The 11,533-nt window shown below is 38.6% G+C and overlaps 1 pseudogene; it reads left to right on the plus strand.

Moving 5' to 3' along the window:
* The first annotated feature begins 1 nt into the window (after nt 1).
* LOC105551529 lies at nt 2–6,037 on the plus strand (annotated as a pseudogene).
* The last annotated feature ends 5,496 nt before the right edge of the window (nt 6,038–11,533 follow it).

Here is an 11,533-nt window from a genome sequence, read left to right on the forward strand (position 1 = left end):
CATGGCACAAGTATACATATGTAACAAACCTGCACGTTATGCACATGTACCCTAGAACTTAAAGTATAATAATAATAATAAATAAATAAATAAAGATAGAAAAAAAAAAAAGAATGTGTACTAATGTCATCTCTTGCATTCCAATATTGATAAATTCTGTCTTTTCTCCCCTTATACTGATCAGTCTAACTACAGGTTTATCACTTAGATGGATCTCAAATAACTCATTTTTGGTCTCAGATTTTTCCCTATTTTTCCTTATAATTGAATTTTTGTTTTATTTCTTCTGTTTCCTTGTACCTGAAGGACTTTAATTTGTTCCTTTTCTACATTATTTTTCTAGATTCTTAAGGTAAATGTTGAGTTCATTGATTTCAGACCCTTATTCTTTCCTAATATAAATATTTAGTCCTAAAAGTTTCCTCCAAATTCTATTCTAGCAGCATACCACTAAATCTGATATTTTGTCCTTTCCTTTTTATTCATTTATAAGTGTTTTATAATTTTCCTTTTGATTTCTTCTTTGACATGTAGGTTATGTATAAGTCTGTTATTTACTTTTGCAATATTCTGGAATTTTTCATATATCTTTCTATTAATTTCTAATTTCACGGTGGTCAGAGAAAACAGTGGTGTGACTCAATTCTTACAAATTTATTGAGTATTTTTTTATGGCCTATAATATGGTCTAGGAAGGGAATATGGTGTGTTTTGCTGTTCTTTGGTATAATGACCTATAAATATCAATTGGGTCAACTTGGTTGATAGTGCTCTCCATATCTTCTATATCCTTACTGATGTCTATGTATTTCTGCTATTATTGAGTGAGAAGTATTCAGATCCCTAGCTATAATTGTGAATTTGTCTATTTCTTCTTGTAATTCTATCAGTCTTTGCTTTTAAGTACAGATGCTCCTCAACAACGTGGTTATGTCTGGACACACCCACTGTTTGAACTCACAGTGTGTTTATCTGTGCACAACTTCATAAGTCAAAAAGCATACTGAATGTGTATCCCTTCTGCACATTGTAAAGTTGAAAATTTGTAAGTCAGAAGCTGTTTGTATTTTGAAGCTCTGTCATTAGTTGCATAAATATTTAAGATTATTATGTTCTCTTAGTAAAATGAACACTTTATCATTTTTAAATGACCTTTTTATCACTGGATATGGCTTTTTCTATGGAATCTACATTGTTTTGTATTAAAATAAGCACTCCAGCTTTGGTTTTTTTGAAATTAATATTGGCATAGTATATTTTTTCATCCATTTACTTTTAACTTTTTTGTAGTTTTCCATGGTAGTGTGTTTCTTACAGACAGCATATAGTCAAGTATTCATTTATTTTTTTAAATCTACTTCAAAAATGTTTGTCTTTTAATTGAGATAATTAGACAATTTTCACTTGATGGGATTATTGATATGGTTGGATTTAAACCTACCTCCTTGATATTTGTTTTCTATTTGGTCCAATTGTTCTTTGTTCCATTTTTTCCCTCTTTTTTTTTTTTGCCATCTTTTGGTTATTTTTGTGGTTCCTTTTTTATATCTAGTTTATATTTTATATCTGGTTTATTTTTTATATCGTTTATATTTTATGTCTAGTTTATATATAGTTTATATTTTATATCTAGTTTATTAGCTAATTAGGTATTATTCTATTTTGTGATTCTAGCTATTACTTTTGGATTTATAGTATTTGTCTTTAACTTGTTTGAGTCTAGCTTCAAATATTATTGTATCCATTTATATATAGTATAAAACTGCCATACTATTTCTTGCCTCTAAGCTTTGTGCTATTATCATACATGTTAGTGCAATATAAGTCTGTATATATATACACACACACACAAATATATACATATTCACTCCCACTCTATGGTTTTTTTGTTTCTTTGTTTATCATCTAAGAGAATTATGTAATGAGAAAGTTTTCTTATACTTGTATTTGCCCACACAGTTGCCATTTCTGGTATCTTCATTCCTTTGGGTAGAAATAAATATATTTCTATCTAATAAAACTTTCCTTATGCTTGAAGGACTCCTTTAATTTTTCTTATAATACGGATCTGCTGGTCTTTGATTTTTTTCAGCCTTTGTACATGTGAAAACATCTTTATTTTTGTCATTTTAAAGTTTATTTTTAATTAACAAATGATTTTGTACATTTATGGGGTTCATGATGTATATATACACACACATACACACTGTAGAATGATTTAACATATCCCTCAACTCACATACTTATCAGTTTTTATGTGTAGCGAGAACATCTAAAATCTGTTCTTAGCAGTCTTCAAATATACAATACATTATTATTCACAATTGCCTCCATGCCTCACAGTGAATCTCCAGAACTTATTCCTCCTGTCTAACTAAACTTTTTACTTTAACCAATATCTCTCCATTTCCCACCTCACTACCACCCGCCCCAGTCCCTGGTTACCTCCATTCTACTCTTGATTTCACATAAAAGTGAGATCATTCAGTTTGTCTTTAGTCTTTCTGTGCCTGGTTTATTTCACTTAGGATGATGTCTTCCACATTCATCCATGTTGTTGCAAGACTGCTATGTGGAAGGCAAGACATCTTTCTTTTCATAAGGCTGAATAGTATAATGCTATGTATATATATCACATTTTCTTTATCCATTTATCAGTAGACAAGCACTTAGGTTGATAAACACTTAGGTTGACTCCATATCTTTACCATTGTGAATAATACTGAAATGAACATGGATGAGGGAATATTTCTTCCTTTCCTTTGGTTATATACTGAGAAAGAGAATTGTTGAATCATAGAATAGTTTTAATTTTAATTTTGGGGGGAACCTCCATACTGTTTTCCAAAATAACTATACTAATTCACATTCCCACCAACAATGTACTAGGGTTCCCTTTCCTCCACATTTTTGTTAACACTTGTTATCTTTTATTTTTTTTGATAAAGACTATTATAACACATGTGATATAATTGTGTTATATTGTGGCTTTCATTTGCATTTCCCTGATTCATTATTAGTGATGTTGAGCACCTTTTCATATACCTGTTGGCAATTCACATGTCTTCTTTTGAGAAATATCTATACAGATTCCTACCCATTTTTTAAACTGGTTGTTTTCTTGCTATTGAGTTGTTTGAGTTTCTTAGATATTTTGGATATTGGCCCCTTTTCAGATGCATGGTTTGCAAATGTTTTCTCCCCATCCCATAGATAGTCTCTTCACTCTGGTGATTGTTGCCTTTGGTGTGCAGAAGCTCTTTAGTTTGGTGGAATCCAATTAGTCTAATTTTGCTTTTGTTGCATTTGTTTTTGGGGTTGTATCCAAAAGTTTTTGCCAAATCCAATGTTAAGAAGCTCTTTCCCTGTGTTTTCCCCTAGTGGTTTTATAGTTCCAGATCTTATATTTAAGACATTAACCCATTATGATTTGACTTGTGTACATGGGACAAGATAAGGGTCTAAGTTCATTCCTCTGTGTGTTTATATCTAATTTTTCCAACTTACTGAAGAGAATGTCCTTTCCTCATTGTATGTCCTTGACAGCTTTGCTGAAAATCAGTTGACTGTAGATGTGTGGGCTCTGTTTTCTATTTCTTTGGTCTATATGTCTGCTTTTATGACAGTATGGGTTGTTTTGATTATTATAGCTTTTTGGTACATTTTCAAGTCAGGTAGTGTGATGCCTCCAGCTTTGTTTTGCTAAAAATTGCTTTGACTATTTGAGGTCTTTTGTTTTTCTATACAAACTTCAGGGTTGTTCTTTTCTATTTCTGTGAAAAATGTCATTTCAATTTTGACAGGGATTGCATTGAGTCTGTAGATCATTGGGTAATATGGACAATTTAACAATGTTAATTCCTCCAATCCATGAACACTGTATATATTTTCATTTGTTTTTCTCTTAAGTTTATTTCATCAATGTTTTATAGTATTCAGTGTATGGATCTCTCATATACTGAATGTATTTAGTTAATTGTATTCTTGGTTAAACGTATTTCTAAGTTTTTCATTAATGCTATGACAAATAGGATTGTTTCTTGATTTATTTTGTGAATAGTTTGTTGCTAGTGTATAGCAATGATACTAATTTTAATATGTTAATTTTGTATCCTGCAACTTATCCTGAAATCAAAGCCAGTCAAGGACATTACAAAAAAAGAATTACAGGCCAAAATCTCTGGTGAACACACATGTAAAAATCCTCAACAAAATACTAGCAAACTGAATTCAATAAGACATTAATAGGGTTATTCACCAAGTTTCTCACTTGATTTTGTGTTGCTGTAACAGAATATCTGAAACGCGGTAATTTATAATGAACAGAAATTTATTGGCTCACAGTTCAGAAGGCTGAGAAGTCCAAGATCAAGGGGCTGACATCTGACAGGGGTCTTTTTTGCTGCATCATTTTGTGACAAAAGGGCAAAGAAAGGGCAAGAAGGCTGGGCGTGGTGGCTCACATCTCTAATCCCAGCACTTTGGGAGGCCGAGGAGGGCAGGCCACCTGAGGTCAGGAGTTCGAGACCAGCCTGGGCAACCTGGTGAAACCCCATCTCTACTAAAATACAAAAATTAGCCGGGTGTGGTGGTATGTACCTATAATCCCAGCTACTCCAGAGGCTGAGGCAGGAGAAACGCTTAAGCCTGGAAGATGGAAGTTCAGTGAGCCGAGAGAGCACCACTGCACTCCAGCCTGCGTGACAGAGCTAGACTCCATCTCCAAAAAAAAAAGGCAAGAGATTGAACTTGCAGCTTCAAGCCCCTTTATAATCAACCTTAATCCAAGTAAGTGTGGAGCCCTTACTTATAGACTAAACATCTTCTGTTAGGTTCTACCTTTCAGCACTATTAAATTGGAAATTAAGTTTCTAACAAATGCTTTTAATTAATTAATTTATTTTTGAGAGAGGATCTCACTCTGTTATCCAGGCTGCAGTACAGTGGTACGATCATGGTTCACTGCAACCTCAATCTCCCAAACTCAACTGATCGTCTTACCTCAGCCTCCCCAGTAGCTGGGACTACAGGTGTACACCACCATGCCCAGCTAATTTTTTGTTATGATTACCTTTTTTTTTGGTAGAGACAGAGTCTCACCATGTTACTCAGGCTGGTCTTGAACCCCTGGGCTAAAGCAATCCTCCCACCTTGGCCTCCCAAAATGTTGAGATTACAGGTGTAAGCAATGGTGCCCAGCCCACACATGCTTTTCTGAGGACACATTCCAACCATAGCATTTTTTTTTTTTGGCCCCTGGGCCCCAAAATTCATGTCTTTCTCACAAAATACATACATTTCATCTAATTGCCCCCCAAAGTCTTAAATCATTTCAGCATCAACTCGAAAGTCCAAAGCCCAGAGTCTCATCTAAATCAGAGATAGGCGAAAGTCAAGGCAGGATGGCAAGGAGGCAATTTCCTTCAGGCATGAGCCTGTGGAATCAAGCAAGTTATGTGCTTCCAAAATACAGTGGTGGGACAGGCATGGCATAGACATTCCCGAGGCCAGATAGGTAGTCAAGGAAGTAACCATGTCTTTGGGACTCAGTGACTGCACCATCAACACAACAAGCCCCACAACCGTGTCCTCGGGACGTGAAAACCACCCCAACACGACAAACCCCAGGCGGAAGTACGCACCGCCTATTGGAGTCGCAGAGCGACCGTGGGGAATCTCGGGGGAAAAATCAACTGGCGTCGAATCCAGCTGAAGAAAAAGCTGTTCAGCGCAGGCGGGTGTTGAATCGCAAGCAGCGTCTGAGGCACTGGGAGTTCGGGGCTGTGATAGACCAAGCGCTGATCATGCGGCACCACCTCAAGAAGCGGGCATCCAGTGCACGTGCCAAACTTACTCTGTAGGGGAAGAAGCCTGGAAAACTCCTCCAGCAGACCTGGCTTGCCCAGAAAGAGAAGGCAGCCATGAAGGTGGAAGCCCCTCAAAGTCAGCCAGGACTATCGAACCACAGCTCAAAATGCAAAAGAAGACAAAAGCCCCCCAGGATGTAGAAATGACGGACCTTGAAGATGAGAATTAAACCTCTTCCACTTCCACTAGAAGATTCTCAACTGGAGCCAAAAGGACTCAGTGGTTGTTTCAGAGCACGTTGGCAAAAGCAGTGCCCCTTTTCACTCTCCATATTTCCTCCTTCCTAATGGCCTACTGACCTCCCCTGGAGGGATGTCTTTGGGAGGGAAGAGGGTACAGAAGAAAGATTGGAAAAGGGCCTCTCTAGCAATCAACTCCATTTGTAATAAAACCCTAGCACTCTGGAAAACAAACAAACAAACAGCACTCGCTACTGGCTTCATAGTCAAGAGCAGAACTATCCTCAGTAGGAATTTTTCTTTTTTCTCTTCTTTCTTTCTTTTCTTTTTTTTTTTTTTTTTCTGAGATGGAGTCTCGCTCTGTCGCTTAGGCTGGAGTGCAATGGCATGATCTTGGCTCACTGCAACCTCCGCCTACTGGATTCAAGCTATTCTGCCTCAGCCTCCCAAGTAGCTGGGACTACAGGCACGTGCTACCACGCCCAGCTAATTTTTGTATCTTGAGTAGAGACGGGGCTTCACCATGTTGGCCAGGTTGGTCTTGAACTCCTGACCGAGTGATCCACCCACCTCAGCCTCCCAAAGTGCTGAGATTACAGGCGTGAACCACTGCTCCTGGCCAGGAAATTTATCCTGTAGACAGTATGCACATTTTAATTTTACTTGTCTTCAGACAGACTCATTGCTCATTATAATGGTAAAAAACACACCACTGGAAGGAGAGTTAAGATGTGAATGGGACACGCAATGTATAAACAAATACGTACATGGCTGGGCACAGTGGCTCAAGCTTATAATCCCAGAACTTTGGAAGGCCAAGGTGGGCAGATCACTTGAGGTCAGGAGTTCAAGACCAGCCTGGCCAACATGATGAAACCCCGTCTGTACCAAAACTGCAAAAATTAGCCAAGTGTGGTGGCGCATACTTGTAATCCTGGCTACATGGGAAGCGGAGGCAGGAGAATTGCTTGAACCTGGGAGGTGAAGGTTGCAGTGAGCTAAGATTGCCCCACTGCACTCCAGACTGGGCGACAGAGTGAGACTTCATCTCAAAAACAAAAACAAAAACAAAGCAAACATATACAGCTACTGAGCATGTGCATCCAGAGAACCACCTGTAATATACTTACTCTTAGGTTGATGTAAAAGTAATTGTGGTTCTGCCATTAAAAATACAGCAAAAACTGCAATTACTTTTGCACCAACCCATAGCAATGCCTTTTCCCACCCCCTTATGAATAATCATGTAAGACTTTCATAAAGAGAGTTTCCCTTGTAATAGTCAATGCTGTCTCACTCTCAAGCAGCTTACGCTGACTCAGCTCTGAGTGTACTTTTGTTTTTGCACCTACCTTTCAGAATATACTTATTCTTTTGCAATATATTGCTTCATGCTGTTTATTGCTGCGTGTATGTTGCTTAAATTCTTTTAACCTAGAAGACAAAAACCTAGGACTCACAATCACCATCAACATTCCCATTCCAACAAGGAGAAAGAGATAACTGGTCCCAAGTAAGTCCAAAGGCCAGTGGAGTAAACAACATTATCAATTCAATTTTTTTAAACAGGCTCTCACTCTATTGCCCAGGCTGAGTGCAGTAGCTAGATCACAGTTCACTGTAGCCTCAACCTCCCAAACCCAAGTGATCCTTCCACCTCGGCCTCTGGAGTAGCTGGAACTGCAGGTGCACACTACTATGCCTGACAATTTTTGTTTGTTTGTTTGTTTGTTTTATATAGCGATAGGAGTTTGTGCTATGTTGCCCAGGCTAGTCTCAAACTCCTGGGCTCAAGTAATCCACCCACCTCTGCCTCCCAAAGTGCTGGGATTATAGGAATGAGTGTCACTGAGCCAGGCCAACAACATTGAACTTAAGGCTCCAAGAATAATCCCCCTTGACTTTATGTCCCACCTTCTGGGCACACTGGGGTGGGAGTTGAGCCCCTAAGGCCTCGGCTAGTCTCACTCCTATGGCTTTGCTGGGTATATGGGTTAAAGTCCGGTGACTGCAGCTCTCCCAGGCTGGTGTTGCACATTGTAGTTCTGTGTCTTGGGGGTGGACCTACCTTTATAGCTCTACTAGCCATTGCCCTAGTAGGGGCTCTCATGGTAGCTCCAGACCTGCAACAGTCTACTGCCTGTGTTTCCAGGTTGTCCCTGACATTCATTGAAATCTAGGTGGAGGAAACAATTCCCCCACAGCTTTTGCATTCTGCATACCTACAGACATAACATCATGTGGATACTGTCACTTACACCTTCTGAAGCTGGAGCCAAAGCCACACCTGCACCCCTTTAAACCATACCTGGGGTGATCAAGGAGTTCTGTATCAGAATGTGGGAAGCAGAGGCTTGAGGCAGCCCTGGGAAGTAAACCCCAAGACCTTGAGGGCACCCTAGGCTCTCTTTTGCAGAATTTCCTTCCCTCAGATCATGACACTTTGGGCCTATGATGGGAGGGACTATGCTAGTAATCTCCAAGGTACCTTTGAGGTTATTCTCCCATTGTCCTAATTAATAGCTCTGGCTTTGTTCTATCCATACTGATCTCCTTATCAATCAGTTACTTGGCCACACTCTTGGTTCCCTTTCCTGAAAATATTCTTTCATTCTCTATGACATGGCCAGGCTGAGAATTCTTCAAATTCCTAAGTTTTGTTTTGTTTGAGGCAAATTCCTAAGCTTTGTTTTGTTTTGAGTCTCGCTCTGTCTCCAGGCTGGAGTGCGGTGGCGCAATCTCAGCTGACTGCAACCTCCACCTCCCTGGTTCAAGCAATTCTCCTGCCTCAGTCCCGAGTAGCTGGGACTACAGGTGCGTGCCACCGTGCCCAGCTAATTTTTGTATTTTTTTTTTTAGTAGAGATGGAGTTTCACCATGTTGGCCAGGATGGTCTTGATCTCTTGACCTCATGATCCGCCCACCTGGGCCCTCCAAAGTGCTGGGATTACAGGTGTGAGCCACTGGGCCAGGGCTGTTTTTTTAAAATGATAAATTTTACATTTAAATAATTTCCTGTCTTCTCTTATTTTACTGAATTTAAAAGAAGCCACACATTTTCAATATTTTGCTTAGAGGTTTCTCCTACCAGATATCCTAGTTCATTGCTCTTAAATTCTACCATTTATAAAACTTTAGTGCATGACACAATGCAGTCAAGTTTTTTTTTTCTTACAGTTTGTTAACAAAAATGGCATTTACTCCAATTTCCAAGAAAATACTCCTTTTTCTTGTCTGAGACTTCATCAAAATGACCTTTACTCTCCATATTCCTACCAACATTCTGATTACGACCACTTAAACAATCTCTAAGAAGTTTCAGACTTCTCCTATAGCTCTCCTCTGCTAAGCCATCACTAGAATCACACTTAATGCACTGGTTCACTGCAATCTATGATTTTTATAGCCTGCTCCTTCAAATTCTTCTAGCCTCCACCCATTACCATGTTCCAAAGCTGCTTCTGCATTTTCAAATATTTGTTATAGCAACAACCCCACTTCTAGGTACCAATTTTACGTCTTTGTCTACTTTGTGCTGCTATAACAGAATACCTGATACTGGGTAGTTTATAATAAGCAGAAATTTATGGGCTAATGCTTCTGGAGGCTGGGAAATCCAAGATCAAGGCAACAGCATCTGCCTTTTTGCTGCAGCCTCCGAAGGACAAAGAGAGCAGGAGAAAGAACAAGAGATTCAATTTGCAGCCTCAAGACTTTTAATAATCAGCATTAATCCATTTAAGAGGGTGAAGCCCTCATGAATTAAGCACCTCCCATTAGTCCCTACCTTCCAACACTATTGCATTGGAAATTGAGTTTCCAACATGTGCTTTTGGGGGGGCACACACATTCAAACCATAACACTGTGAATCAAGTGGGATTGATCCCTGGGATGCAAGAATGGTTTAACACAGGCAAATTTCTAAATGTGTTACACCACATTAAAGAGTAAAGACAAAACTACATGATCATTTCAATAGATGTTGAAAAAATATTTCACAAAATCCAACATCCTTTCTGATAAAAATTCTCAACAAATTATGTATAGGAGTTTAACTCAACACAATAAAGGCCATATATGGCAAGCTCACAGCTAACATCACAGTCAATGGTGAAAAGTTGAAAGTTTTTCCTCTACGGTCACAAACAATCAAGAATACCCACTCTCACCTCTTCTATTTAATGTAGTACTGGAAGTACTAACTAGAGAAATTAGGCAAGAAAAAGAAATAAAAGGCTTCCAAATCAGAAAGGAAGAGGTTAAATTATTTCTGTTTGCAGACAACATGATCTTATATATAGAAAATCCTAAAGACTCCTTCAAAAACAATTAGAACTAATAAATGAGTTAATTTTTGTATACTATAGAGCTTTATTATGTGTTAAGTAGTGTGTATTTTTTTGAGATATAATGCATTTACCACAAAATCTACTATTTTTAATTGAAAAATGCCGGGGTTTTAAAAGTATATTCACAGATTTTGCAACCATCACCACTACTTAATTCCACATTTTCTTCATCCATAAAAAAAATTGTAATTCTATTTCTTGCTACCTCCACCTCCTGGCATTCACTAATCTACTTTCTGTCTCCATGGATTTGCCTATTCAAGACATTTCATATGAATGGAATTATGCAATAGGTGGCCTTTTGTGTTTGGCTTCTTTTTTTTTGAGACAGAGTCTTGCTCTGTCACGCAGGCTGGGGACCATGGGGCAATCTTGGCTCACTACAACCTCCGCCTGTCAGGCTCAAGTGATTCTCCTGCCTCAGCTTCTATAGTAGCTGGGATTACAGGCGTGCACCACCACACCCAGCTAATTTTTTGTGTCTTTAGTAAAGACGGGGTTTCATTATCTTGTTCAGGCTGGTCTAGAACTCCTGACCTCAGGTGATCCATCTGCTTTGACCTCTCAAAGTGCTGGGATTACAGGTGTGAGCCACCACACCCGGCCTGACTTCTTTCACTTAACATAATATCTTCAAGGTCATCCATGTTGTAGCATCTATAAGTACATCATTTGTTTTTCTAATTAAACAATAGTCCACTGTAAAGATATGCCACGGTTTGTTTATACATTCAGCGGTTGATAGATGTTTGGCTTGTTTCCACTGTTTGGCTATTATGAACACTGCTTGTAAGAAAATTTATATACAAGTTTTTTACGTAAACATGTTTTCACTTCTCTTGAGTTTATCTAGGAGTGGAATTTCTGGGGCATCTGGTAACTCTTTGTCTAAGTTTTTGAGGAACTGCTGAACTGTTTTTCACAGCAGCACATTATTTTACATTCCCACCAGCAATGTATAAGGATTCCAATTCTTCCTTTGCAGTTTGGATGAGTTTTATTTATTTTTCTTGTCTAATTGCCTTAGCTGGAACTTCAAATACAATGTTGAATCTAAGTGATAACAGTGGACATCTTTGACTTGTTCCTGATCATAGGGCACTCCTCTGGCTGTGCCACCATTGTACGTTGGGTAT

The sequence above is a fragment of the Mandrillus leucophaeus genome, unplaced genomic scaffold (assembly GCF_000951045.1).
Source record: "Mandrillus leucophaeus isolate KB7577 unplaced genomic scaffold, Mleu.le_1.0 Scaffold524, whole genome shotgun sequence".
Taxonomy (NCBI): domain Eukaryota; kingdom Metazoa; phylum Chordata; class Mammalia; order Primates; family Cercopithecidae; genus Mandrillus; species Mandrillus leucophaeus.